Consider the following 25,476-nt stretch of genomic DNA (forward strand, 5'->3'; position numbering starts at 1 on the left):
CTAGGGATATATGGATAGCTGCTTTGAGGCCGAAGATTTTTGAGTTCTCATGTCCTCACTGCTCTGAACATATTTTTAATTCTTCCTACGTGCAGCATCTCCTGGCTCTGGGGGTCCGTATTTGATCCCATCTTGTATGCTTCTTTCCATCTTCTTACTGGGAGTTCCCATGACCTCTACCCCTGTCCCTTGCAATGGTGGCATAATTACACACTTTTAAACAACAATAATACAGATGGGCCCTCTCTCTCTCAATGTGGCCTACACATGTGAATACTAAACGAAGGAAGGCATTAGCAGTAATTGAAGATATAAATAGTTTAAGTGACTATAATTTTATAGTCGCTCATAAACATAGTTAAAGTATAATTCCGTCCACCCTATATGCAACGTTCAAGACATCACCATTGCTGTGGCATATACAATTACAAATGTCGTAAAATATCTTACAGATTAAATGACCTATATTACAGCTAACACTATCTAAGACATAACTGTAATACAGTATTATTAATTGACAAGCACGTATTAACACTGTGTGGGCATAAGCATTGCATTTGGTGTGTGAGTTACGGTTTGTATGGCTGTTATTTGAGTTGCGGATTGTGGAGCTGCCTATCACTTACGAAGTTCAGTGATCTCTCAGTTTTTATATGTAACTGTAATTGTACTGGAATAGTGTTTTTCAAAGAATTTCTGAGATTGTTTCAGGCGCGGCCTGTCCTTTAGGGCGGAGGGGCCATGCCCCCCCACTTTTTTGCCCCTCATGAAGAGTGTCTGTCAGGCTGAACAAACATCATCCTGACAGACACTCTTCATGATCAGGTCAGGCAGCCAGGAGCAGACATGCGCGATTTGTGCAGACTCCTGGCTGCCTGAGCTGAACTTTGCTGGGCTGAGGAGGTCACAGCTCCTATGGGCGTGACCTCCTCGGCTCAGTCAAGGTGCCTCGAGGTCCTCCCCTGGGTGACGAGGAAAGCGTCACCCATTGACTTTGCCCTGGGCGTTTCAAGTTTAAGCCCTGAAGCGCTGAGGGCGAGTGTCAATCAGTGACACTTCGTCACAGAGTGGGGTGGGGTCAGCAGTCTCACTGACCCATCCCACTCTGTGACGAGACTGGGACTGCTGCCATGAGGGAAGGCAGCAGTCCCAACCCTCCTGGGACCTCCAAAGCTGAAGGTAAGTGTGTTTGTGATGTTTTAAAATGAATGTTTGGTGCGTGCGTGAATGTTTGAATGTTATGAGTGTTAATAATGGATGTACGTGCGTGCGTGCGTGTGTCTGAAAGAATGACTGTGTGTGATCTTTTAAAATGAATGTTTGGTGTGTGGGTGCATGTTTGAATGTTATGAGTGTTAATGGATGTATGTGCGTGTGTGTGTGAAAGAATGAGTGTGTGATGTTTTAAAATGAATGTTTGGTGCGTGCATGTTTGAATGTTATTGTTAATGGATGTGTGTGCCTGTTTAAAAGAATGAGTGTGTGTGAACTTTTGAAATGAATGTTTGAATGAGTGTGTGTGTGCTTCCCGCCCGCCCCCCTCCCTCCTAAAGCTGCCGTCCGCCACTGGATTTATTTTACACATAGTGTAAGAAATTGGGTTTTTAGTTGAGAGGGGTGCGTGCCCCACTCAAATAATAAACAAACACCTTGTCAGGTTGAACCACAAAACTCACTAAATAAACCTGTGCTTAACGTCTGGTAGCTCGGCATAAAAGCAGTCAGACTAAACTTAGACGCAATTTGTAAAATATTTATGCTGCATTCAAACACTTATAAAGTAAACGCTCAGCACAAAAAAAACCCTAGGCCAATTTTTAACAATAGATCAACGTTTAATAAGTACAATGACACCAAAATGACATAAGTCCTATAAGTAGAACCAGAGTTATGAATTTTTAAAGTTTCAGGTAAAATAGTGCCAAAAAGGCAAAGCGCCACTTGTGGTTAACTGTTCACTGTTGAATTGGGTCATTGTAAGAAGTTCAGTTCGACCGCAGTGGATCATAAGTTAGCAACAGGGACCAGGTCCATCCCATTGAAGAGTTTACTTTCTCAAAGTCTAAGTCCACATGAGGAGCCCCAACTGTAGCTTTGCATTGGTGGAAGCTGTGATGAGATGGCTGTTGGCACAAGGAGCAGGTCGCCACTGGATCATTACGTTAGTGGGAGGAGTGGGTGGTTGCTGTTTGGTGCAAACAGCAGGTTGCTGTCTGACCTTCATGTTGGCAGGAGATGCGGTGGCTGTTGCTAACATGAAGAGGCTGCTTGCAGTCTTGAAGAGCCCAAAACCTCTGGATGTTCACCTGCAGTTCAGTGTTAGCAGTTTTGAAGTAGGAGGAGCACACTCTGATACTAGCCAAGGGTCAGGGACCTGGTGGGGCACCTCTTGGGGATCAGGACTCACCCCAGCAGAAGTCCGCATCAGGGCTCATCAGGTCCAGCTGGTAGTGGTCAGCTGGGCTGTTGCAGGGGAGGTCTCTTGAAGTTTGTTGTGTCCCTGTAGCCCGTAACAGGAGTTCAGCCAACTGACCCTTGGAGTCACTTCTAGGAGCACTGAGTTCAAGGCAAGCAGGTCCAATCTTCATTCTCCAGACAGCAGGACAGTCCTTTTTCTGAATCTTCCACAGGTCTAGGAATGTTCTCATGAGAGGTTCTGAAGGTGCCATTCTTATACTCAGTGCCAGCCTAGGGGTGGGGCAAGCCCTCTGTGTCTAACAGTACCCCTTTCCAGGGCTTGGCTCCAAACTGGTTAGGGCAACAAAAGTCAGGCAGGCCGAGGTGTTAGCTGCATTTGTCAGTGACAGAGCAGGTAGCTTCAGAAGTGAGTGAGGGAATGGGTACTGAAGCTGGGCTATCGTTTGAAGCTCATGAAGGGCTGAGTACAATCCCCCAGGCCATCCTGCTCAGGAGAGGAAAACCCTTCCTCACACCTAAGGTCCTTTTCTTCCATTTCTTGAAAGAATACACACCATACCACACCACGGGAGAGCCATTACATTCATGTGACCCTGGTCATTGTCAGAACAGCACCTTTGGTATAGGCAGAAAAATGGAAACTTTCTACAAGTGGCATTTTCAGAATAGTAACTTTAAATCCGACTTTACCCTTAAAAAGATTTTAGATTACAGTTCAAATGACTGGACTAATTATTTTTTTTGTCTGCTCCCAAACTGAAGTTATCAATTAAGTGTAATATGGTAACCCATTTTTAGTCTATGCTACAATGAAAAACAGCTTTGGGAGTTTTTCACTGCCAAGGCATGTAAAACTCAAGTACACATGTCCTACTTTTTAAATACCATGCACCCTGTCCTGTCAGCTTGTAGGACATAACTCAGAGGTGACTTACAAGTATTAAAAACGAAGGTTTAGGACTGATAACAGATTTATTTTGACCGGTCGCAAAGGCAGTTTAAAACTGCACTACAGGCTTCAGTGGCAGGGGCCTGAGACATGTTTTTACATTGTTACTTTAGTGGGTGGTACAATGAGTGCTTCAGCCCACTGGTAGAATCTAATTTACAGGCCCTGGAAACATGCAGTACCATGTACTATGGACATATAAGAAAATGTAATGTGAAATGTAGGATTTGTGACTCTAGTTCTAGCTGCACTACCCAACATGAAGCACTGAGCACTGAGTTGGGAAAGCTAAAAATGAAAAGGGCATAAGGGGCTGGGGTCAGTCTAACCCCTCAGACACGTGCAAGAGGCCCAAGAGTGACACCCCTCAGCATTAAAACAAATATTTAAAACATTATTTTTTGCTGCAGGATTCACAAATCCTTAAAATAATTTGGTGCAGTACAGCTGCCACTTGTGGTGGGCTGGGTGCAGGGCCTGGCAAAATGCAAGGTCCTGTGGCCAATCTCGGCTCTGCATGTCCAAAGACATAGTGCAGCCAAGGGTGACCACCCCCTGTGGGTCAGGAACAGGAACTGCCTGTTGATGGTCGGCTGCCTGTGGCAGGTCCGTTGTCTGAGACAGGTTGAGCACAGCGTCTGGCTGAAGGCCAGCTCCTGTGACCAGTACCCCTGCATACAGTCAAAGGTCATGCACTGTGGAGGTTCTTTGCTTGCAGCAGGTTGGGCTAGGCCTTGCAACCAGCCCCGCCACTCATGTACCAAGACTATGCAGTAGGGGTTGGCCGTAAATGGGTGGTTATGTGCAAGGAACAGTTGGATGTAGTATATGATTAAAAAAAACAAGAACATCACTAAAAAAGGTCAAAGGCTAAAGTGAATTTAAGGTTCACCTTGGTTATGAAACATTAATAAATGTTTTTAAAAAATTTAGAAATTCATTGACAACAATAAAGCTAAAGTGTAGTTAAGGTTACAAAATAAACATAAATATTGAAATTCGCCAGTTATGGTTAGGTGGACTAATGGTAAGTAGTACCCCTGCCATGCACTAATTATGGCCTTTCATATGATAATATTGCATGTGAAAGTGTATCATTGATGGCATCAATGATGACATCTGAAATATTATAATTGATGACATCACTGATGACATCATCTAGTAGTAGCAATCCTCTGCATTTGGCCATATGCAAGAGAGGTTAGCTACAGAACCACACCCTGTGCCCACCTCTTTGTGAGCGACCCATCACTGAGTATTATTGCATTACTTTATATTATATTACATTAGATTGCATTATTATATGAGATGTTTGGGTGTTTTTTGTGCATAATGCAGTAGTATGAGACCCATATTTTACAGGGATTCATGCTCGATATAACATAACTCATGGTTCTACGTGAAATATGCACTTATTCACCCACCCCGCCCATACCTCTCAAATCATTCTGCAGAGCCTTACCATTATCACAACTACTAATGCTACACAGCAAGTAGGACCACATCGTGTGTCTATCTAAATTATTTGGTAAATTATGTGGCATATTATCTGTCAGTATTATTTTTTCATCGATTCGAGATAGGAAAAATATTGGGTGAAATATGCAAATTAAGAAAATTATGTGGCAAATTGTGCTGCACATAAAGTAAATCCATAATCATGTGCTAAATGTTGCAGCCACAGAATTGCCTAAATCCACTGACACTAACAATTAACCATTGATTTATTAATAATTTATTCAGAAAAGATAAACAAAGTCTAAATATTCAAATGACAACTAGTGCCCATTATTATCTTTACTTTCAAGAAAGCTGCTTTTTTCAAGCTAATTGCCCCCAAATAAATATGTAATATAGAAACTACATAATAAGTACCATATATAATTTAGCCCTGTATTGTAATCACGGTGTTCTGGTGGATTATATTACACAATGACCCATTCGGAAATGTATGACCCATTATGTATTCTTTGTATTACGCAGGTAACGTTAGCGTCAGTGTTTTTATAGTTAAGTTTGACTTTCCCTAGGACAGGAATTTTTTGTTTTCTTAGTAAACTTGGCACAGTTTGATGATTCTGCACAAACGTTTTAAAAAAAATATATATTTATTCACTTTGATAGCTTCATGGAAACATTTGCAATGATCCGTCAAGCAGGGGTCACAAAAAGGGGGTGGTTCATCATGTATTAAAAAAGAAAATCCGTTTGCACTAAACGTTTCTTGACATTAACAGCTTAGTTTATTGGAAAAGTAATTTTTATTCTATTTCATTTTCCTCTTAGTTTTTATTAGTGGATTACTTTGATGTTTTGATTACCACAGAATGCCACATTGAATCACGGTGTCCACAATGTTTCTTTAATTATTCAATTTTCTTTTTATTATCCAGTTTGTTATAACCTCTACTAGGTTACTTATTTGTGATGGTCTCCTTAGTATTCCAGAAGTCATTTCCATCCATTCCATATAAACTTGAGGACGTTTATTTTAATGTTCTGATTACCACATAATTCGCATAGGACCCTAGTATTTGAAGTCATTCTTTATTCAGTGGGGTTTATTTTAATCCAGCTGTTTATCTCATCATGCCCGTTTGTGGATCATTTATCAGATATACATTCCTTATGTTGTCAATCTGCATCCATCTTGGAAACTTTACTTTATTATATTATCTTTTAGGTCCCTTCTTTCATGCTAAGAGGAGCATTTACTGCGTTAAAGCATATTTCCAGGGCCGTAGGAGCACGCTTCTCAAGACCCTTCATTCCAAGGTTAAGTCTAGTTTCTGACCGTGCTTATGGCCCACCTGGAAATTTGATCACAGATTAATGGCATATTTCTGATTATTTTCTTCACTCTGTGCCACCTCTTTCATTGCTTCTCATGTGCTGTATCCCAAAGTATCTTAGTGAGCCTGAGGCGCTGCCATGCACTTTCTGTGGAGATTGTTTAGCTTCAGCCCTCCTTACAATAGTATGAATAGGCACAAATAAATCATTTTTTGGTACTACCAACATATTTACGTCCTATGGACAGTATATGTCAGTATTGGCTAAGGTGTAGTTTTTACCAAAACTGTAGAGAGATGAGAGTCCCAAATATCCACCTAATCCAATCGAAGAATAATGGAAAAATACTTGTTAGGAACTCGAAACAAATGGAGTAAAGGGGAAAGAAACCACAGACATTAGTTCGGAATGACACCAGTAGCAACCAAGTACTTCACAGAACTATAGCTTGGCAAGCTTAACAAATACACAGAAAAACAAACAGGATTTCGGAACTCTATGCGTTGAAAGATAATGTAATAAATGATGCAATGAATCTCACCTCTCACTCGGCAGAAGAGTGCCATGACTAGCCTGGTGCTGCCAGGATACCGGCCATATATGCAAAGGAGAATGACAAAAAAGAAGCCAGCAGGTTGGAGATTCACCATATAGTTGGAAATCAGCACAAAGGACGGGGGTGAGGCTGAAAGCGCATATGACCAAGGGTGCAGGATGTGGGCTGGGAAATGTATGATGAAGGAAAGTTTGGACAAGAAAGAGATGATGGAAGAAAATAACAAAGTGTGAGGAATTTAGCAACAGCAGAACAGAGAGAAAATTGTATTAATGTCAAAGATTCCCTCATAGAATTAGCTCTACCCCCCAGGCCCTCCGAAAGTTCCAGCCTTTAACCTGTGGATCTGACCCTTCAAAGTGAGGATCTGAAGAACTCATTCTAGCTTTTACTATCCTATTCACCAGTTTCTAGGCTTGTCCTCCTCATATCTTCTGCGGGTGAAAAACAATGCCTATTATAACATCCTTCCTGTTCCTGACAATGCTCCCTCCAACACACTCCAAGGAAACCCTTCTTTCCATTCTTTGTTTGGACCAAGTTCCCGTGTTTAGGAAATTTGAAGGTTAGTTGAGCGCATGGATGAAGGAGGCAGGTTTCTCAGATATTTCAGTCATATCATGTCCCTTTCAGGATACTTGCTATTGTAGCTGGCCAAAAAGTTGCAACCTTCCCTTACTTTGCATTTTTTTGGTCATGTTTATCAGAACAGGATTAGGTGGTTTTCCTTCCTGGCATATTGTGGTTCTGATATGTGACACATGAAATACTGAATTAATCTTCCATTGTGTAGAGAGCTGAAGTTGAACTGCTGCTTGCCCTGCTGATCACATGATAGGAAATTAAACCATAAATTTAGGGCAAACTTGGAATGAGAAAAGGGTAATAACTGATATCTTGCATAAATCACACTTTCACTCCCACCTTGGACGTAGGTGCTGGAGGGGTGCCCTCCACTCATAAACTCACCAAAGCAATACAAAACAATGAACTCTTTCTCCAATAGGCAGTGTTCTATAGTGTAGTTTACACCGAATGGCCGTAGGATACAGATCAGAGCATGTAATTCTCTGGTTTAAACCATGTACCCAGGGACAGCAAGAATAAACAAGCATTTGTAATGCAATGGGTCTTGCGTTAGCTCGAGTTAGACCTAGTAGAGTTGTAAATTCCTAACTGGACTTTTCTAGCTACATATATTGAAAATGTAAAGTAAAAGAGTTGCCATAAACAAGTCAATTCAAAGCACCACGACCACTATGAGCGTGAAGGAGAGAAACAAAAGGAAAAAGAGGTTCACAGTCAAACATAGCGTCAAAAGTGCAATTATCTATGTAACAGGGTTGATGGCCAAGACAGAAACAAAACTGCCCCAAGGAGGGACAAATGTAAAGCATTTACTAATGATAACAAAGGGTTTTTGAAAGGCAATCCCATGAACGAGTGATAGTGATTGGCATAATTTTCTACAGCACCCACTGCTGCATGATTAAATAATAATCACACCCTATTGAACCAGAAAGAAACCAGTCACAAACACGCTTAGAAAAGTTATTGAAAGTTGATGTGGTGTAATCTATAGCAGAGCATGCTGGGTGTTAGAGAAAGGGATTTGTTATTTTTGGTCTTGTTATGATGCTTTACGTGTCTTTTGTGTTCAGACTTAACCTTAAGTAGATGCTCGTATATTGACTACTGGACTTCCCTTAAGTGTCTTCATAGTTAGCTGACTGATGAGACCAAAGTGGGAGGCAGACGGGAAAGGAAAGTGTCTGGCTGAATGCTATAGGTACAATGGAAAGGAGAGGATCTCATGGGTGTTTAAAGGGAGTTGTTATATGCCAGTTCAGCCATAGGAATCAGTTGACTCCAATCAGACTCTCAAATCTAAAAGCCAACGCCAGCGACATCCCGCCCTCCCAGAAACTCTGCGACGACCTCTCCACCTTCTTCCACCAGAAAATCGCTACCATCCACAACAGCTTCAACACCGGCACACCACCAGATCCCCCCCGACGTCTCCAACCGCGACTGCCGCCTCACCGCCTGGACCCACGTGGACGACGCAGAAATCATGGCAACCATGAACACCATCCACTCAGGCTCCCCCACGGACCCATGCCCTCATCATGTTTTCAACACAGCCAACGCCACCATCGCCCCCAAACTCCGCAAGATCATCAACCTCTCCTTCACTTCCGCCACCTTCCCGGACAGCTGGAAACACGCTGAAATCCAACCCCTCCTCAAGAAACCCAAGGCCGACCCCAACGATCTCAAAAACTTCCGCCCGATCTCTCTCCTCCCTTTTCCAGCAAAAGTCATCGAGAAGATCGTCAACACACAACTCACCCACTTCCTCGAAGACAACTCCATCCTGGACCCCTCACAATCCGGATTCAGACGAAAACACAGCACGGAGACTGCTCTCCTCGCCGCCACAGATGACATCAGACATCAAATGGACAACGGCGAAACCTCGGCCCTCATCCTTCTCGACCTATCAGCCGCTTTTGACACAGTCTGCCACCGCACCCTACTGACCCGCCTCCAGGAAGCCGGCATCCAAGACAAAGCCCTCCACTGGATCTCATCCTTTCTCTCCGACAGAACTCAGAGAGTCCGACTCTCCCCCTTTCGCTCCAAAGCCACCAACCTCATCTGCGGCGTCCCCCAAGGATCCTCCCTCAGCCCTACTTTGTTCAACGTCTACATGGCCCCCCTCGCAAAACTGGCCCGCCAGCATCACCTCAGCATCATCTCCTACGCCGTCGACACCCCGCTCGTCCTCTCCCTGACCAAAGACCCACTCACCGCCAAAACAAACCTCCACGAAGGACTAAAATCCATCGCCGTGTGGATGAACAACAGTCGCCTGAAACTCAACTCCGACAAGACGGAAATCCTCATCCTCGGGCGCTCTCCTTCGGCCTGGAACGACTCATAGTGGCCCGCCGACCTCGGACCCCCCACCCACCCCTGCCAGCCACGCAAGAAACCTCGGCTTCATCCTGGACTCTGCACTCACCATGTCCAAACAGGTCAGCACCGTCTCCTCCTCCTGTTTCAACACCCTCCGCATGCTCCGCAGAATCTTCAAGTGGATTCCAACAGAGACCAGAAAGATGGTGACCCAAGCCCTCGTCAGCAGCAGACTTGACTACGGCAACGCACTCTACACAGGCATCCCAACCAAAGACATCAAACGACTCCAGCGTATCCAAAATGCCTCCGCCCGACTGATCCTCGACATACCCCGCCGATGTCACATCTCCCCTCACCTGAGGGAACTCCACTGGCTCCCGGTGGAGAAGAGGATCACCTTTAAACTCCTCACCCACGCTCACAAGGCACTTCACAACGCCGGACCCTCCTACCTCAACTCCAGACTCAATTTCTACGCTCCCACACGTCAACTTCGATCCGCCAACCTCGCCCTCGCCGTCGTCCCCCGAATCCAGCGCAAGACCTGCGGCGGCAGATCCTTCTCCTTCCTCGCCGCCAAGTCCTGGAACTCTCTCCCCACATCTCTACGCCAGACCCAGGACCTCCTCGCCTTCAGGAGACTCCTCAAAACCTGGCTTTTCGACCGCTAACTGCAGCACACCTCCCCCCTCCCCCCCCCCCCTTCCCCCCAGCGCCTCGAAACCCTGACGGGTACATAGCGCGCTTTATAAATATCGTGATTGATTGATTGATTGATTGATTGAGACTGCTAATCCATTAGAAATAACAGAGGTATGTCTCAATGGCGTCATTAAACCTTTCCATCTGTTTGACCTCAGTAATCTTCATTAACTCTTTCCAGAAGTGAGAAATGAACTGAGAACCTTTGTTAGTAATTTTCAAAAGAAAGGACATAGAGTTGGATGATTTATTGTGAAAAACAAAAACTGAGCCCACTCTACTGCTTCAGGCAAACATTTTAATGGAATACAATTACCCAGTTTAGTACAATAATCCACTACCAGCAGAAGGACATTGACTCCTTGCAAAGTGCACAAATAGAGCATTGATTAAGGAAGTTCTTTATTTAGTCTTCCATCTTGGGCCACTCCTCCAAGTCATGCATTTTTCTCCTAAAGGAGAAGACACATGACACAATATCATTGCTTACCACTGTAGTTCTTCCTGAGGAATAAACATTGCTTCTTTCCCATATAATAGTTTGTCAACTTTCTTCCTGATTTCTGTTTCCTTTTGCACCCATTGATTCTTATTGCTTTATTCATGCCTGGAACTGACTGTAGTAAAGAATGAGGTAGAACTTGTAGCTGGCAAAAAGCAAGAATTAGTTCTTCTTTTTCTTCTCCTTGACATGGAAAAACATCTAATTTTCAATAACCTTTCTAAGCCTATAGGGTACTTCATACTGAAATCTAGAAAATAATAAGGACCATCTTGCATGCCTTGTGTTAATACATTTCATGGATTGTAAATAAAAGTGGTTCCTGTGGTTGTCCATACTGCGTTTAGGTGTATCCTGCCAGTTAGGATCTCCATTGGGTAAAGGCTTCCTTAATGACTAACAGTTCTCTATTATGGATGCTGTAATTATGTTCTGATGATGACAAAGATCTCCAGTAATATGCCACAGGATTGGCGGCTTGATTCTCTGGATTACTCTAAGATAACAGAGGTTCAGTAGCAAATGCAGAAGCACCCGTTTCCATAATAAATGGAGGTTGCATACTTGCAAGTCTTAAGATGTGTACTATGGGGAACACTTTTTTTAAGTCCTGCAAATCTGATTCTTGTTTTGTCTCCAATTAAATGGTGGTCCTTTCTTAGTTGACACCACATTAGGTTTAACTACTGATGATAAATCTTTGATGAAGTGGTGCTAGAAATTGGTGAATCCCAAAAATCACTGGATCTCTTTCACTGGATGGCATTGACTTGAGGTTATTTCATTTCCAAGGTAATATTTTTCTTGTCTTCCATACTATGCGGTGTCCAGTAGTTGTTGATAGGCAAGACGCTGGTTGAATTTCTAGACACTTATATATGTATATGGGAATAAGACTGAGACTGCACTGTACAGAAAGAAAACATCAATTAACAGTGTCCTGAAAGCCCACACAACGGAGTAGGAGGAGACCAAGACAATTGAAGGGAAGGAGAAAGATAAACATCAGGGAGCAGGCATTGCAAGAGAGAATGGGGCATAGAAAGACAGTCATCCTGGAGAGCTTTGGAGACAGAACAGCTATGTGAAGGACAAAGGACAAGTTGGAGTGAGGATGGAGTAAACAGACACTGTATTAAATTAATGTTTATACAGTGTGTCTTTAAGCGAGATTCCGCACCAAGAGTAGGGGAGAGAATGAGACATTTAAGATGAAGAAGGAAATACAGATACCAAAGTGAGGTGGAACAAAATTAAATAATATTAAAATGGAGAAACGAGAAAGCACAGAGAACAAGAGCATTGATTCTTTCAGGAGAAAGGTAAGGCAGCCAACAAAGAGAAAAAGAGTAAACACAGAAGATATACTATGGTATAATATGAGACAGTGCTGGGGCATCAATAGACAGGGCAAACCACGGAACAGAAGAGGTTAAGACTTGTCCATAAATTGGATACAACAGGATAAAATCCTGGTAGGGCCTATTCCCCCTTTCAACTATTTGAGTGAAAAAAATATTGTTGAGGAATTGTAGCATGTGTGCAGAGTTCCATGCTATTAAATTTAATTTGAGTCAGTGGTTGCAAGTGGGGCCCATTGGCACTCACGTTTGTGGCCTGACACATTTTCTCATTACGTTCTGGCCCAGAGCAAGCGAGAAAAATGCACAAAAGGAAGAAATGAGGAGAAAGAGAAAGGTAGAAAAACAATGACAAAGGGAGAACTCAGGGATAAAGTAGAACCCATTATCACGTACTCTTTAAAACTGTGCAATACACAAATGGTGAAGCGTGCGATTTTGTGAAAAAAGTTTAAAGGATTTATAAAGCGCATGGCTACCCGAAGGCCTCCGAGCGCTAAAGCGGAGACAAAACAGGCTGCAAGGATGAGGCTTATGCTGTGAACAATAGAGTCTTCAGATTCCTACAAAAAGAGAGTTCTTGGCTATCTTGACGGAGCTCCAAGGGAAGGGAGTTGCAAACATTTGAAGCTCTATATGTCAAGGATCTGCCCCCTCACCTCGCTTTCTTGATCCGTGGGACATTAATCAGGGAAACCATCGAGGATCTGAGAGACGTATGAGTGATATAAGGTGTTGCAATCTGCCTAAGAAGGGTCGGACTCTTATTATGCAGGGCTCTGTGCAAAGTACAAAGGGCTTTGAAATTGATCCGTTGTTCTACAGGGAGCCAATGGAGAGAGACTATGGTGGATTTTGTGGACAGGCATCTTGGAATATTCATAAGTAGGCACACAGCGGCATTCTGCACCACCTGTAATCTCTTCAATACATATCGAGGTGAGCTCAGATAAAGAACATTCCTGTAGTCCATGCATGAAATTATAAGAGCCTGGGTGATGAGTCTTTTGGCCACAAATGGAAGTACCTTAAAAGCTTTCCTAAGAAGTCTTAATAGACTGAATCAAGTGGCCACCAACTTTTTAGATTGGTAGTTATAGTTAGAAGGGAGTCCAGCCAAAAACATAAGCTCTTTATATTCTCTTTTGGCAGAGGCAGGTCTTCTAGCCCTTTAGGGACTGGGGAAGAGGATCTATGAAGGACAAGCATTACTTCTGTTTTTATCTTCATTTAATTTGAGTTTACAGTCGGCCATCCATCTGGCTACGCTTGGAGGCAAGGTGTTAGACTGGCCTGATCAGAGTTAGAATTAGTGGAGAATGAAAAGACCAGCTGAGTGTCATCGGCATGGGACACCAGTGACAAACTATAAGGTTCTGCAATCTCAGCTAATTGAGACATATAGATATTGAAGTGGCTAAGGCTCAGAGAGGAGCCCTGGGGAGCCCCACAGCTGAGAGAGAATCTATTGGAAAAAAAGCAACGATCAAGACCTTGAAAGGTCCTATCCACCAGAAAGGAGGAGATCCATTCCGAGGTGAGCCCCTTGATGCCTGCGTGAGAGATTCTTTGAAGCAGGGTGGTGTGGTCTACGGTGTCAAATGCCATGCTTAAATCCAATAAAATGATGGCCACAGAGCTCCCTGAATCCAGCGTCGTCGTACGTCTTCCACAACTGCCAGAAGGGAAGTCTCAGTACTTTGTTGGGGTCTAAAGCCCATTTGAGTACGATGAAGGATCTTGTGGTCCTCAAGAAAACCTGACAGATGTCTATTGAAATGTTTTTCAATCAGTTTGGGTGAAGAGAGATCGGTCTAATTATTTAATAGGGCTGCATCAAGGTGTTTTTTTAAAATAAATAAACGCTTGACATTAGCTTGTTTCCAGTGTGACGGAATCTAACCTGTTGTTAAGGACTCATTCAGAACATTGGTCAAAACAGGGGCAATGATACCAGACCCCAAACCCAAAATGTAAGGAGGGGGGTATGGGTGTGTCCAACAGAGATCCTGATTTTATGGTGTGTAAGAGGCTGTTTACTGAGTCCTCTGTGAGAGGCGGGTAGTCTGATAGTAAAGCTTTGAAATTTTGGGCCTGAAACTGACCAAAGAAGTTGTCTTTCTAAGTGGGCTTGTTCGGAAAAGCTGAGTAAATATCAAGGATCTTCTTTTGAAAGAAACAGGCCAAGTTATTGCTATGTTCCTTAGGGGCTTCCGTGGGATCAGTATGAGAAGGCGCCTGGATAATCTCTTTAAATACTGAAAACATTTATTTGGGAGGGTTGGAGGACTGTTTCTTTTGAGACGTTTACACTCCTTTTGTAGCAGCAGCACACAAGGAGTGATCCATGGGGATTTCTTCTGACGTGGGCCTCTGGTGATGGCATGATTAAGAAGTGGTCTGACCATAACAGAGGAAGGAGAGTCTGAGCTGATAGATCTGAAATGTTGCTAAACACAAGATCAATGGTATTACCCTTAGTATGTGCGGGCCGATAACCAGCTGAATGAGGTCTAGCGCTACAAGGTCTGTAAGCAGAGTTTTGGCAGAAGCATTGCTCGTCTCATCCACATGAGTATTGAAGTCCCTGAGAATTGTGAAGTTAGATTTACTGCAAACAAGGCCAGCGATCAAGTCCGGGACAGCTTGAGTAAACCTGTCATGAGGGCCAAGGGGAGGTAGATCAGCACTCTGGAAAGCTTAAACGTTGGGTTCACTGCTAGGGATAAAGACATGCCTTCACAATCAGGAATTGGCAGAGGTTGAGAAAGACATTTAATGGACTCCTTTTAGATAATCGCAATCCCCCCACCCCTGGTATATGACCTATCTAACCGGTTTATTAAATAACCATGAGGCAGGTCCAGGGTGACGTCTGGGGAGGATTCCTTGCAGAGCCAGGTTTCTGTCAAGAATAATGCCTGTGGGGCACAGCTGCTCAGCAATGAATGAATATCTATTTTGTTGGTGGGTAGGGACCGTCAGTCAACTAACAAAGACTTGCCGGCTAGCCCATTATGTTTCCTTTGAGGCTGCAAGGGTCCAAGTGGAGGAGTCCATGAACAGTTATTACAGACCCAGTGTGGAAGGCAAAGATCGAAGGAGTGCCGGCAGATGTCCGAGATAGGATTTCTAAGGGTGAGAATGATATCTTATTGGGGCTGGGATGGGCAGCGTCTCTGGCCCCTGGTCCTGGCTGGCGGGGATGGGTGGAGACAGCCTTGCCTTTGGCACGCCTCTGGTGCACCTGCTGCACACGTCGGCTGTGCATCTGCTGCATAGTGACCCTTATATGGGGTCAGGGAAGCAGCAAGTGACGCAACTAAACTGCAGCCCAAAATGGCGGGTCTTAATGGCACGAAAGACAGGAATAAAGATGGTGGCCGTAATGAGCAATGGTGCAAATAAAAGTCCCAATCCTCAAGAGTAATAAAATACCTATGAAAAGCCAGCACATACAAAGAAGGGCAATACAAGCGCAAGTTAGCCGTTCCAAATAGTTCAAAATATTTAAAAAGACACAACGCTGCACTGCAGCTTGAGCCACCCAATGCCACTGAACATGGGCATTGGGTGGAATAAAAGAGGAGAAAAGGTTAGGGGAACACAATTAAAACAGAATTAATAGCTCCATAGGGTAATTCAGAAGTAATAGTCCACAGCAAATACCTCCGGATTGCAAGTTTGCTGCGCGTCCGCTGCATAGTGACCCTTATATGGGGTCAGGGAAGCAGCAGGCGACGCAACCCGACCGCAGCCCAAAATGGCGGATCTTCATGGCACGAAAGACAGGAATAAAAATGACGACCGTAATGAGCAATGGTGAAAATAAAAAGTCCCAATCCCCCAGATCAATAAAATGCCTCTTGAAAAGCCAGCAGATAGAAAGAATGACGCTACTAGCACAAGTTAGCCATTCCAAATAGTTAAAAAAATGTAAAAAGACAATGTTGTGCTGCAGCTTAACCACCAGATGCCACTAAACACGGGCATCAGGTGGAATAAAATGGGAGAAGAGGATGGGGAGCACAATTAAAACAGAACTGAAAGCTCCGCAGGGTAATTCAGAAGTAATAGTCCAGGGCAATTACCTCTGGTCTGCAAGTACACATATTTTTAAATTGAAAACACGCTTCTAGTGAGAGATAATTCCAAAGATGAAGGCCCATATTTATACTTTTTTAGCGCCACATTTGCGTCACTTTTTGACGCAAAAGCGGCGCAAACTTACAAAATATAATTCTATTTTGTAAGTTTGTGCTGATTTTGCGTAAAAAAACTACGCAAATGCGGCGCTAAAAAAGTATAAATATGGGCCGAAATGTTTTTAGCTTGCTGACATCTTTATGGATTGAATTTGAACCCCTCAAAAGTTTACGGTCCTCTGTCACTTGTTGAGCTCTTTTTTCCACGTGTTTTGCTTTTGCACCCAGTGAAACAGACACAAGCATCCCTTTATTTACTCTGACTGTGTTTCTATTAATAAAGAGAGTGTAAGGTTTCTGTTGACCTCCATTTTTTGAATATCAGCAGCAATAATATCAAGTTGATATTTTTTGCAAAATATAAAAGTTAAGGTTTTACATTGCTAACATAGCCTAACCCCATAAGTACAAGCTCCTAGTGGGATACAGAGATGAGCCTGCTGCAAAGAAACTATTATTTTTAACTGTTTTTTTCATTTTATAGCGGCTTCTGGATAGATCCATACATCCATATACTCTGGTGTCTATTTATGCCCTTCGGCTTTACTATCAATGAACATGCAATAGGATACACAGAATAAATACTGCATGATGTGTGCGGCAATCCACTCACTGGAAGCATCAAGTATAAGTAGCATTAAGTTCACTGCAATACGACCACACCGTGTCAGGACCTTGTGCAAGAAGCCCCATTCTTCCTGCATATGATATGCTCTGTTATGTGTATTTATAAAGCGCACACTTACCCGCAAGGGCATCCTGATGCTGGACAGCTGTGTGTGCTGAGCTCTGCCTAGGTTAAGTTGGTTAATTGAAACACCAGTTTTTCAGCTTCTGGCAGAATTCAAGACCAGAGGAGGAAGCTCTGATGTGGAGTGGGACGTAGTGCGACGCTTTGCCATCTTCCTGATCTGGTTCTGTGTATGCGTGGGATGTGTGTGAGTAGAAGTCCTTCGGAGCAGAGGTGCCTGGGTGGTTGGTCAAAGGAGATGTGACTATTCATGTAGGTGGGGCCTAAATTGTGTAGTGTCTTGATGTGTGTGTGAGGAGTTTAAAATAAGCTTGTTTGTGTATCAGGAGCCTTTGGAGCTCCCTGAAGTGTGGTGTGCTTTTAGTACTGTGTGGAAGGATGAGTCTGGCTGCAGAGTTTTGGATGGTTTATAGTCTTTTGGTAAGCTGCTTGGAGATCCCAGTGTGAAGGATCCCGCAGTCCAACTTGCTGGTGACTAAGGCATGAGTGATCATTTTTCTGATGTTACTTGGGAGCAATTTGAAGATGTTCCTCAGCAAATTCAGGGTGTGCAAGCAGGATGCAATGACGCCGTTGACCAGTGCGGTTATGTCCAACAGGAGACCACATTCACACACCGCTCCACCCAATCACTTGTATTCCTGCCATGCATATGTGCTCTAACTGATACGTTTCAGTGCTTTTTTCAGTTTAAATATTATGATGTCATTGAAATTTTCACCTAACTATAGCATTATTTTAACCTTTGTTTTTTTCAGTGAACTTCCGAGGTTTTTTTTTCTATGTAAAGTAAGATATAATTACAGTTCTTAACTTTAATGTCATATTAATAACATATTTTTTTTCAGTGAATTTCAGAGGCTTTTTCAATGTAAAGTAATATATTGTTACCACTTTTAAAGCAACCCCAGGCTGTGTGCGGCATGGGGTTGGCCACAGTGCCTGACCTGTGGCTAGGCCCTGCACCTAAACCCCCACAGGCAACCAATTCCATACTGCTCAGGGCCTTCAGCCGTGTGGGGCATTGAGGTTGGCTGAAGAACCTGGCCTGTGGCCAGGCCCTGCATCCAAACTCCCATAGGCAGAGGTTCCTTCTGCCCCCTCTTCGGCCTCTACCACTTGGGTAGACTTACTGACTTTGTCAAAGAGTCACAACACCAAAATATTGAAAGTGGGCTTCTTGGTTTTAACAAGGGAGTTAGCATATAATGTATAGAGCAGATTTATCTTTGACCAAAAATCATCAATATGTTTAATCAAATGTATATTTCAGTAATTCACACAATGCAATGTTTAATAATCGTGCTTACTATAAAAATGTTTAATTAAAAAAAAAATGTCTAAGTCTTTCTTTTAATATTGTTTTTATGATTGCAATTTGTGGGCTGAAATATATTAAAAGAAAGATTCACAAACATGTTGTTTTTCAATAAAACCAACATGTGTCTATCTTTTTTAAACATTTTTCAGCCCACAACATGCAATCATAAAAACAAACACAAGAGGGCCTTGTAGTCCAGCTGTAAAGCATAGAGCTCCACCCTGGAAAACTTTTAAAGAAATATGGTAAGTTCTTCGGGGGCAATGGATTTAATGACCCAGGAGACTTACTGTTTTTTTAATGTTGCTGGGGGGCTGCTTCACTCCCTGAAGGGGACCACAACATCAAACAAAAATCACGTTGGTGCCCCTGTCTCTTCTGAATGCACCACAAGCATAAAAATATTGTGTATTAAAATTCCCTAGGGCATTATGGGGCAATTCTTCCTAGAAGCACTGAATAATAAATGAGCAGCTCCTGCTATCCAATTATTATTCATTTCCTTTAAAAAATATAATTTTTTGAGTGTCCCGATGCCCACATACGACTCCAATATCTTTTTATAAGTGTCTTTGCTGGTCCCGGGGACACTATACCCCAGGTCTGTTTTTTTTTGTTTTTAATAAGGGGAGGGGGCACGTGTCCCCTTCCTAGAGCCAATACAGGCCCCAGAGACCCCATCACACACAAACCTTTTTTATTAAGGCAAGGGGTACACGTCCCCTTCCACAGCCACTACAGACCCCAGGGACCTAATGCCCTGGGCCTTTTTTTTTATTAAGGCAAGGGGGCATGCTTCCCCTGCCTGAGCCACTATGGGCCCCAGGAAACTCATCCAACAGGCTGTTTTGGTTTTGTTAAGGGGAGAGGGCACACAGCCCCCCGTCCTCAAGCCTTATGGCACCAGGGACCCCATCACCCCAGGGCCTTAGGTGGGTACCCTGGTGTTAACCTGGGGAACCCACACGACAGTATGTTGGGGAATGTGAGGGATCCCCAGGTCATCTGCTGCCCCACCAGCTCTCCGCATACCCCCATCCTGGGTTCATTGGGAGCGGGCATTGCTACCACCCGATGGGAGAAACTGTTTTTCACAGCTCCCGTCAGGCAGGTGCAATCTGAGTTTCCCTGCCTGCATCATGACTGCATCGGGAGCTCCATTGCTCCCTCACAGGGGAAGCAGCTGTTTTTCGCAGCTCCCGCCAGGTGGGAACAGTCTAAGTTTCCTGCCCATAACAGCGCAGGCAGTGAAACAAATGTTGGCTTCCACAAGCATTTTTAAATCTACTGCAGAGTGGGGGAAGATAAGTGTTAACTGCCCACATTCTCGAAGGCAGGGAAATGGTGTTCTGGCAGTTGGCTCCCCAGACACCACAGTAGAGCGCAGTAGAATCTTAGGAGGTTCTGGGAAGGGGTCCTTGCACCACCTACCTTTTATATTTATGTTTCATCCATGGGGAATAGGGTTCCAGGGGTCTTTACAGGTTCTGGGAGAAAGCTGCATGCCTCGCACCCCTGCACGTTTATGCTTCTGCCCCAGGTGATGGGGTCCTCGGGGCCTTCAGAACCTTGGAAAGAGGGGCAGTGCCCTGCTCACCTTTTGAAAACACATCAGGCTCCCCGGGGATCAGGTCCACAGAGGCCAGGCTCAGGGGGGGGACCCATATATGGCTCCCTCCCCAAGTGATTAATTACATGTTGACTCCCAGGTCCTGGTTCACCCCAGTTGGCATATTATTTTTTAATTGGTGGCTACCATTTTGCCTTTGTTTGTATTGTGATCCTGCAGGAGTATCACAGAATTGCAGCAAAAATAAATCAATTATTTTTTCGTTTTTGCTCCGGGGGTTCCTCTGGGATGCTCCCACAAGGGCTAGGGGGGGCAAGGTATTCTAACCCTGCCCCCTTGTATCTATTTTAAAAACAATCTCAGGACAGAGGACTAAGGCCCGTATTTATACTTTTTTAGAGCCACATTTGCGTCATTGTTTGACGCAAAAGTGGCGCAAACTTACAAGATACAATCATATTTTGTACGTTTGTGCCCTTTTTGCATCAAACAATGACGCAAATGCGGCCCCAAAAAAGTATAAATATGGGCCTAAGTCCCTGACTCTTGTCATGGCTGCCACAACTTTTTTCTTCATGTTGCAGGCAGCTAATCAGAGCATTACCTCCCTCAGGACCCTTATTCTTGTGGGAGCCAGTTGGCCCAAAGAATAAAAGCCCACTCGCCCACTCAGAACATTCTATTTTTTTAAGCTGAGCTCCTGGGACTCTTACCCAACCTTCCAGATATACAAATATTTTTAACCTTATTTTCTCTAAAACATCTGAACAGCTTTACAACAAATCACAGCAAGCACTGGCAAAGCCAATAGATCTCAGCAATGGCCAAGCTATGAGCTTTTTGGTGTTGTTAATGTGAATGTTTTTCAGCCATATGTTGACACCCTTAGGCTTTGCCAATGTTTATTCATGCAAGGGCAGGGAAGACCTGTATTTATCATTTCTCATTTGCTTGGCTAAAGCTGACAATGTAGGTATAAAGCAGGACACAAGATTGTTTCTGTCCTATTTCAATTCCTTCTTTTGGTTTAAATGTGTTTATTAAAAATTAAAAAGTTAGCTTGTCAGCCCTGTTTCTTCAGAAGTGAACATCTACGAATAGCACACAGGATTTAGTCAGGGAAGTAAAAGCAAATATCTGAGAAACCAGTGGAAGTGTATTATCTGCATTCCAGTGACTGGAGGGCAGGGGATGCAAACACTGGTGTGAGTGTGGGAATGGTGAAAGGGCTCCCTTTGCAAATGTAATGAGCACTTTTGTTAGCAAATGGCTGCTGATTAGACTTGCTGAAGCTCTGCCCTTTTTCTAGATAATATAGGTGAGTAGGGGGGGAGCTGCAGGTTGAAGGGGACCGATTAAGTGAGGCAAAGCATTTATCTCCTTAATCACACTTCAGTGCAGAGCCCTCACACCTCTTTGTGCCTCTGTTGTGGGTGTTTCAGGCTGACGACAGCCCTGCTGTGAGGGGCAACACAACACTAAGTCTGCATCTGAAGCGCAGCCTGGAAGACATTTGAAATGTACACCTATTGAAGTTTACCTTTCCTTATTAGGAAAGGTATAGCTGCAGCAGTCTTCCGTGTTTTTGCAGATATGGGCAATTTTAAAGGCAGGGAACATAACCCATCAAACACAGAAAGTAAAACAAGGAAACAAACTGAGAAAAAGTCAAGAAAGAATGAAAAGGAGGTCAGCGCAAGGCTATACCAGAGTATTACTGCAGGAACCATCCATTGGAGGCAAACACGCCATCATCAACAAGGACTGCATGCACCCACTGTCCCTCCAGTGACATGTGGAATGCTCCTTTGCAAAGGTTGAATAGTCGCCTTTATTTTCCTTCTTGCTATATTTGGGTATTAAAAAGGTACCAATGTGATGCAACCAATCCTCATACAGGGTAAAAATAACAAAATAATTATGTAATTGTGTCATTACGATGCATAATTTGCCTTTTCTTGCTGCATAATTTACTTAACCCTGCTGTATAATTCCAGTGATCCTGAACAAAAGTCACGAGTATGAAGTGCTTGCGGGTGCACTGAAAAGAAAAAAAATAATTACTGTTCTGGCCAGTAAAGTGCTTTCAGGTCAATGATGCTACAGTGGGTGACACAAGACATAATACTTTCCGTGCACAGCCAATGGTGCATGAAAAAAGGCAGAACTCCATAACAATTCTTAATTATATAATGTATTGACAAGATGCATAGAAAATCTTGGTCAGGTTGCTGCAAGTTAGAAGACAGGGAGAAAGGTGCAGTTCCAGCTTGAATAAGAATAGTATTTGAGTTCACTTTGGCAGTCTGTGTGTTTGAACCCCGTAGGGCAAGGTCGGGCAGCCATCCTTCTGACGCTCATAAACTGAGTATCCCATAAGTCCTAAAACGTGATATACAGAAATACAGTTAGCTGAGCGTCTTAAATACAAGGTAAATTGTTACAGAAAAACAAAAACAATGAAAGACTGCCAGGTTGATGAGAGACGAGCTGAGGGTCACTGCTGACAGCTGACAATCTTGCTGAAATTAGCAGGTTTCCCTGCTTTCGCAGAGTTAACAGAAAGAATACAGATTAGACAGGTCACCTTGCAGTAGTACTGACCTCCTCATGGATGGAACTTCCAAAGTAGGCGCAGTGTGGAATAGAAGAGAGTACACTGACTGTACCCAGTGGTAACAGCGACTGATCTTAAGGTATGAGATGACGAGTTGCATGTTTGTGAATATAAATATCGATTATCTAGATAAGCGAGGTGGGATTATACAGCAACAATATCAGAGATTCAGCATCTTTGGTTCACCCAACTCTTGCGGAGCACTCCTAAAAAAATAAGAAAGTAGTCCAGTAAGAATGCCCTACAATGTCCCCTGCATATGTCATACTGTAGTTGGGCGGTGCACTTGGAGAGGGTTAAACAAAGGAAGAGGTATGACGTATACATGCCCTTGACAAATGGGGAGAATGTAAATTGGAGTTACGATGGTGCCAGCAAATGGGAAGCTTATGGGTGGGCTGAAGCCACATAGTAGATACAGCATGTCTCGGTTCGAGACAGCGCATGCATGCCGTCTAGAGCCAAGACCTAAAAAAGCACACTTTCCAGACCAAGATTTAGGCCCTCATTACAACCCTGACGGTCGGTGTTAAAGCAGTGGTAACACCGCCAACAGGCTGGCGGTAAAAAAAAGATCACGACCACGGCAGAAACCGCCAACATAGGCAGACACTTTAACACTCCGACCGCCACGGCGGTAGCAACAAACACCGCGGCGTCAACCCGCCAACAGACAGGCGGAAGACAATGTACCTCCCACAGTATTACAAGGCACCAATCCGCAAGCTTTCCCGTGGCGGTACCAACGCCATCAAAAGCACGGCGGAAACAGAACACAGAAGGGAAACCACTCACCTCTTGACACTCCATGAAGAACCAGGACACCATGGGGCCCGAATTGCAGATCCTCCCCATGTTGATGTATCTACTAATACACAACGAAGTAGAAAGAAGGCGGCGGTGGCGACAATGGTGAGTACTCCACCTAGCACACAGGGGAGGGGAGAAGGGAAAAGAGAGTGATACACGCACGTGGCACGCAACACCCTCACCCCCACCCTCACCCACAACACCATACACACAAACATATCCAACAACAATACACATAAACCCCATCACGCCCTGAAAGAACGCAAGGACAAAAGGAAATGAGTCTAACCAGTGTTATATTGGAACATTCAGATATATCAAGAGAAAAGCAAATATTTACATTATGTACACAAGGCCGTACACTGTCCCTTGTAAATGTCCGTGGACCAGTGGTCTCAAAACGGAGAGAGCACTGCAGGGGCATCAGGTCGAAAAAACACAGGCACCTCAGGGGGAAGTGCAGGGGCACCTCAGCCGGAAGATGGTACAACGCCACTGCTCCTCGAGGGGGCTCCATGCCCACTGCTTGGACCTGGGGAGTGCAAAACCACAGTCTCTCAAGTCTGTCAAGTGGGTGGGTTGCCCACTGCTTGCTCCTGGGGAGTGCAAAGCCACAGTCTCTCAAGTCTCTCAAGTGAGTGGGTTGCCCACTGCTTGCTCCTGGGGAGTGCAAAGCCACAGTCTCTCAAGTGGGTGACATGTTCCACTGGTTCTGGAGGGGGCTCTGTGCCCAGTGTGGTTCATCCTGCCAAGGATTGGGTGAGTGGATGTATCTCTCCACTGGTTCTGGAGGGGGCTTTGTGCCCAGTGATGCTGCACCTGGGGTGTGGCAGTTAACATCCTTTCATCTGGGTGTCTGAGCCACGTGATGTAACTGAAAAAGTTAGCATGATACTCCATGGAGGCAGAGCCACACTCCATCCTGCGGTGACTTAGGCTGCCAAATGCTGGTAGTGCCAGTGCTGGAGGTGGTCCTCAAGTGGGGTGTCCGGGGTCAAGGACGTCGCCTGCAGCCTCCGACGCCTGCCCACTGGGGATGTTGCTGACGTATGACAGAGTGGTACCGGCTGGGCACGTGGCGGTGCAGATGGTGGTGCAGCTGGTGGTGGCTGCGGCGGAGATGCTGCCGGTGCTGGCCATGGTGCAAGTGTCTGTTGTGGTGGAGGGAGACACCATACCGTCTCCGGCAGCCTCGGATGGTTGATCCTTGGGGAGGATGCTACAGACTGACGTTGTGGCAGCGGCGGTGCAGGTGGCGGAGCAGGTGGCGGTCGTTGCGGCAGTGGTTACTGTGGAACAGGTCGCTGGCATCCCTGATGAAATGGTGGTCACCAGCCCCTCACCAGGAGGCATTGTCCTCTCTGTGTTTGGGCGAGGCCTTGCTGGGTGGTGGTGTGAATTTCCCCTGCTGGAAGATGGCCCCTTTTTTACCTTTGCAGGTGGCGGAATAGGGCGTCCTTCCCATCTGTAGGTGGCACACTGGCAGCTCTGACGGGTGCCCCCTTCGATCCACCCTGACGTACTGCATGCAGGTGTGAGTGGAGACGAGACTGGGAGGGAGGTGGAGGACGTGGAGGAGGGGAACACAGTGGAGGAAGTGGTTGTTGGTATGTGTGCATGGGTATGTTGCCTGTGTGAGTGCCTGTGGGATGTGTGGTGCTTGTGTTTTCCTGAGCCACTTTTGTCTGTTGATGTGTGTGCATGCTGGTCTGATGGTGTGCTTGGGATAGGCTGAGGTAGAGGGGATTGGGTCTGGGTAGTGGAAGTTGGAGGGAGGAGTCTGGACACAGGGACAATGGCTGCCATCAGTGCTGAGGCCAGAGCCTGAAACGCTCTCTGTTGGGCCGCCACGCCAGAATTAATGCCCTCCAGGTATGCATTTGTTTGCTGCAAATGCCTCTCAACACCCTGGATGGCATTCAGAATGGTTGACTGCCCAACAGTGAGGGATCTCAGGAGGTCAATAGCCTCCTCACTGAGGGCAGCAGGGCTGACT

This window comes from Pleurodeles waltl, chromosome 2_2, assembly GCF_031143425.1.
Source record: "Pleurodeles waltl isolate 20211129_DDA chromosome 2_2, aPleWal1.hap1.20221129, whole genome shotgun sequence".
In the NCBI taxonomy this organism is placed as follows: domain Eukaryota; kingdom Metazoa; phylum Chordata; class Amphibia; order Caudata; family Salamandridae; genus Pleurodeles; species Pleurodeles waltl.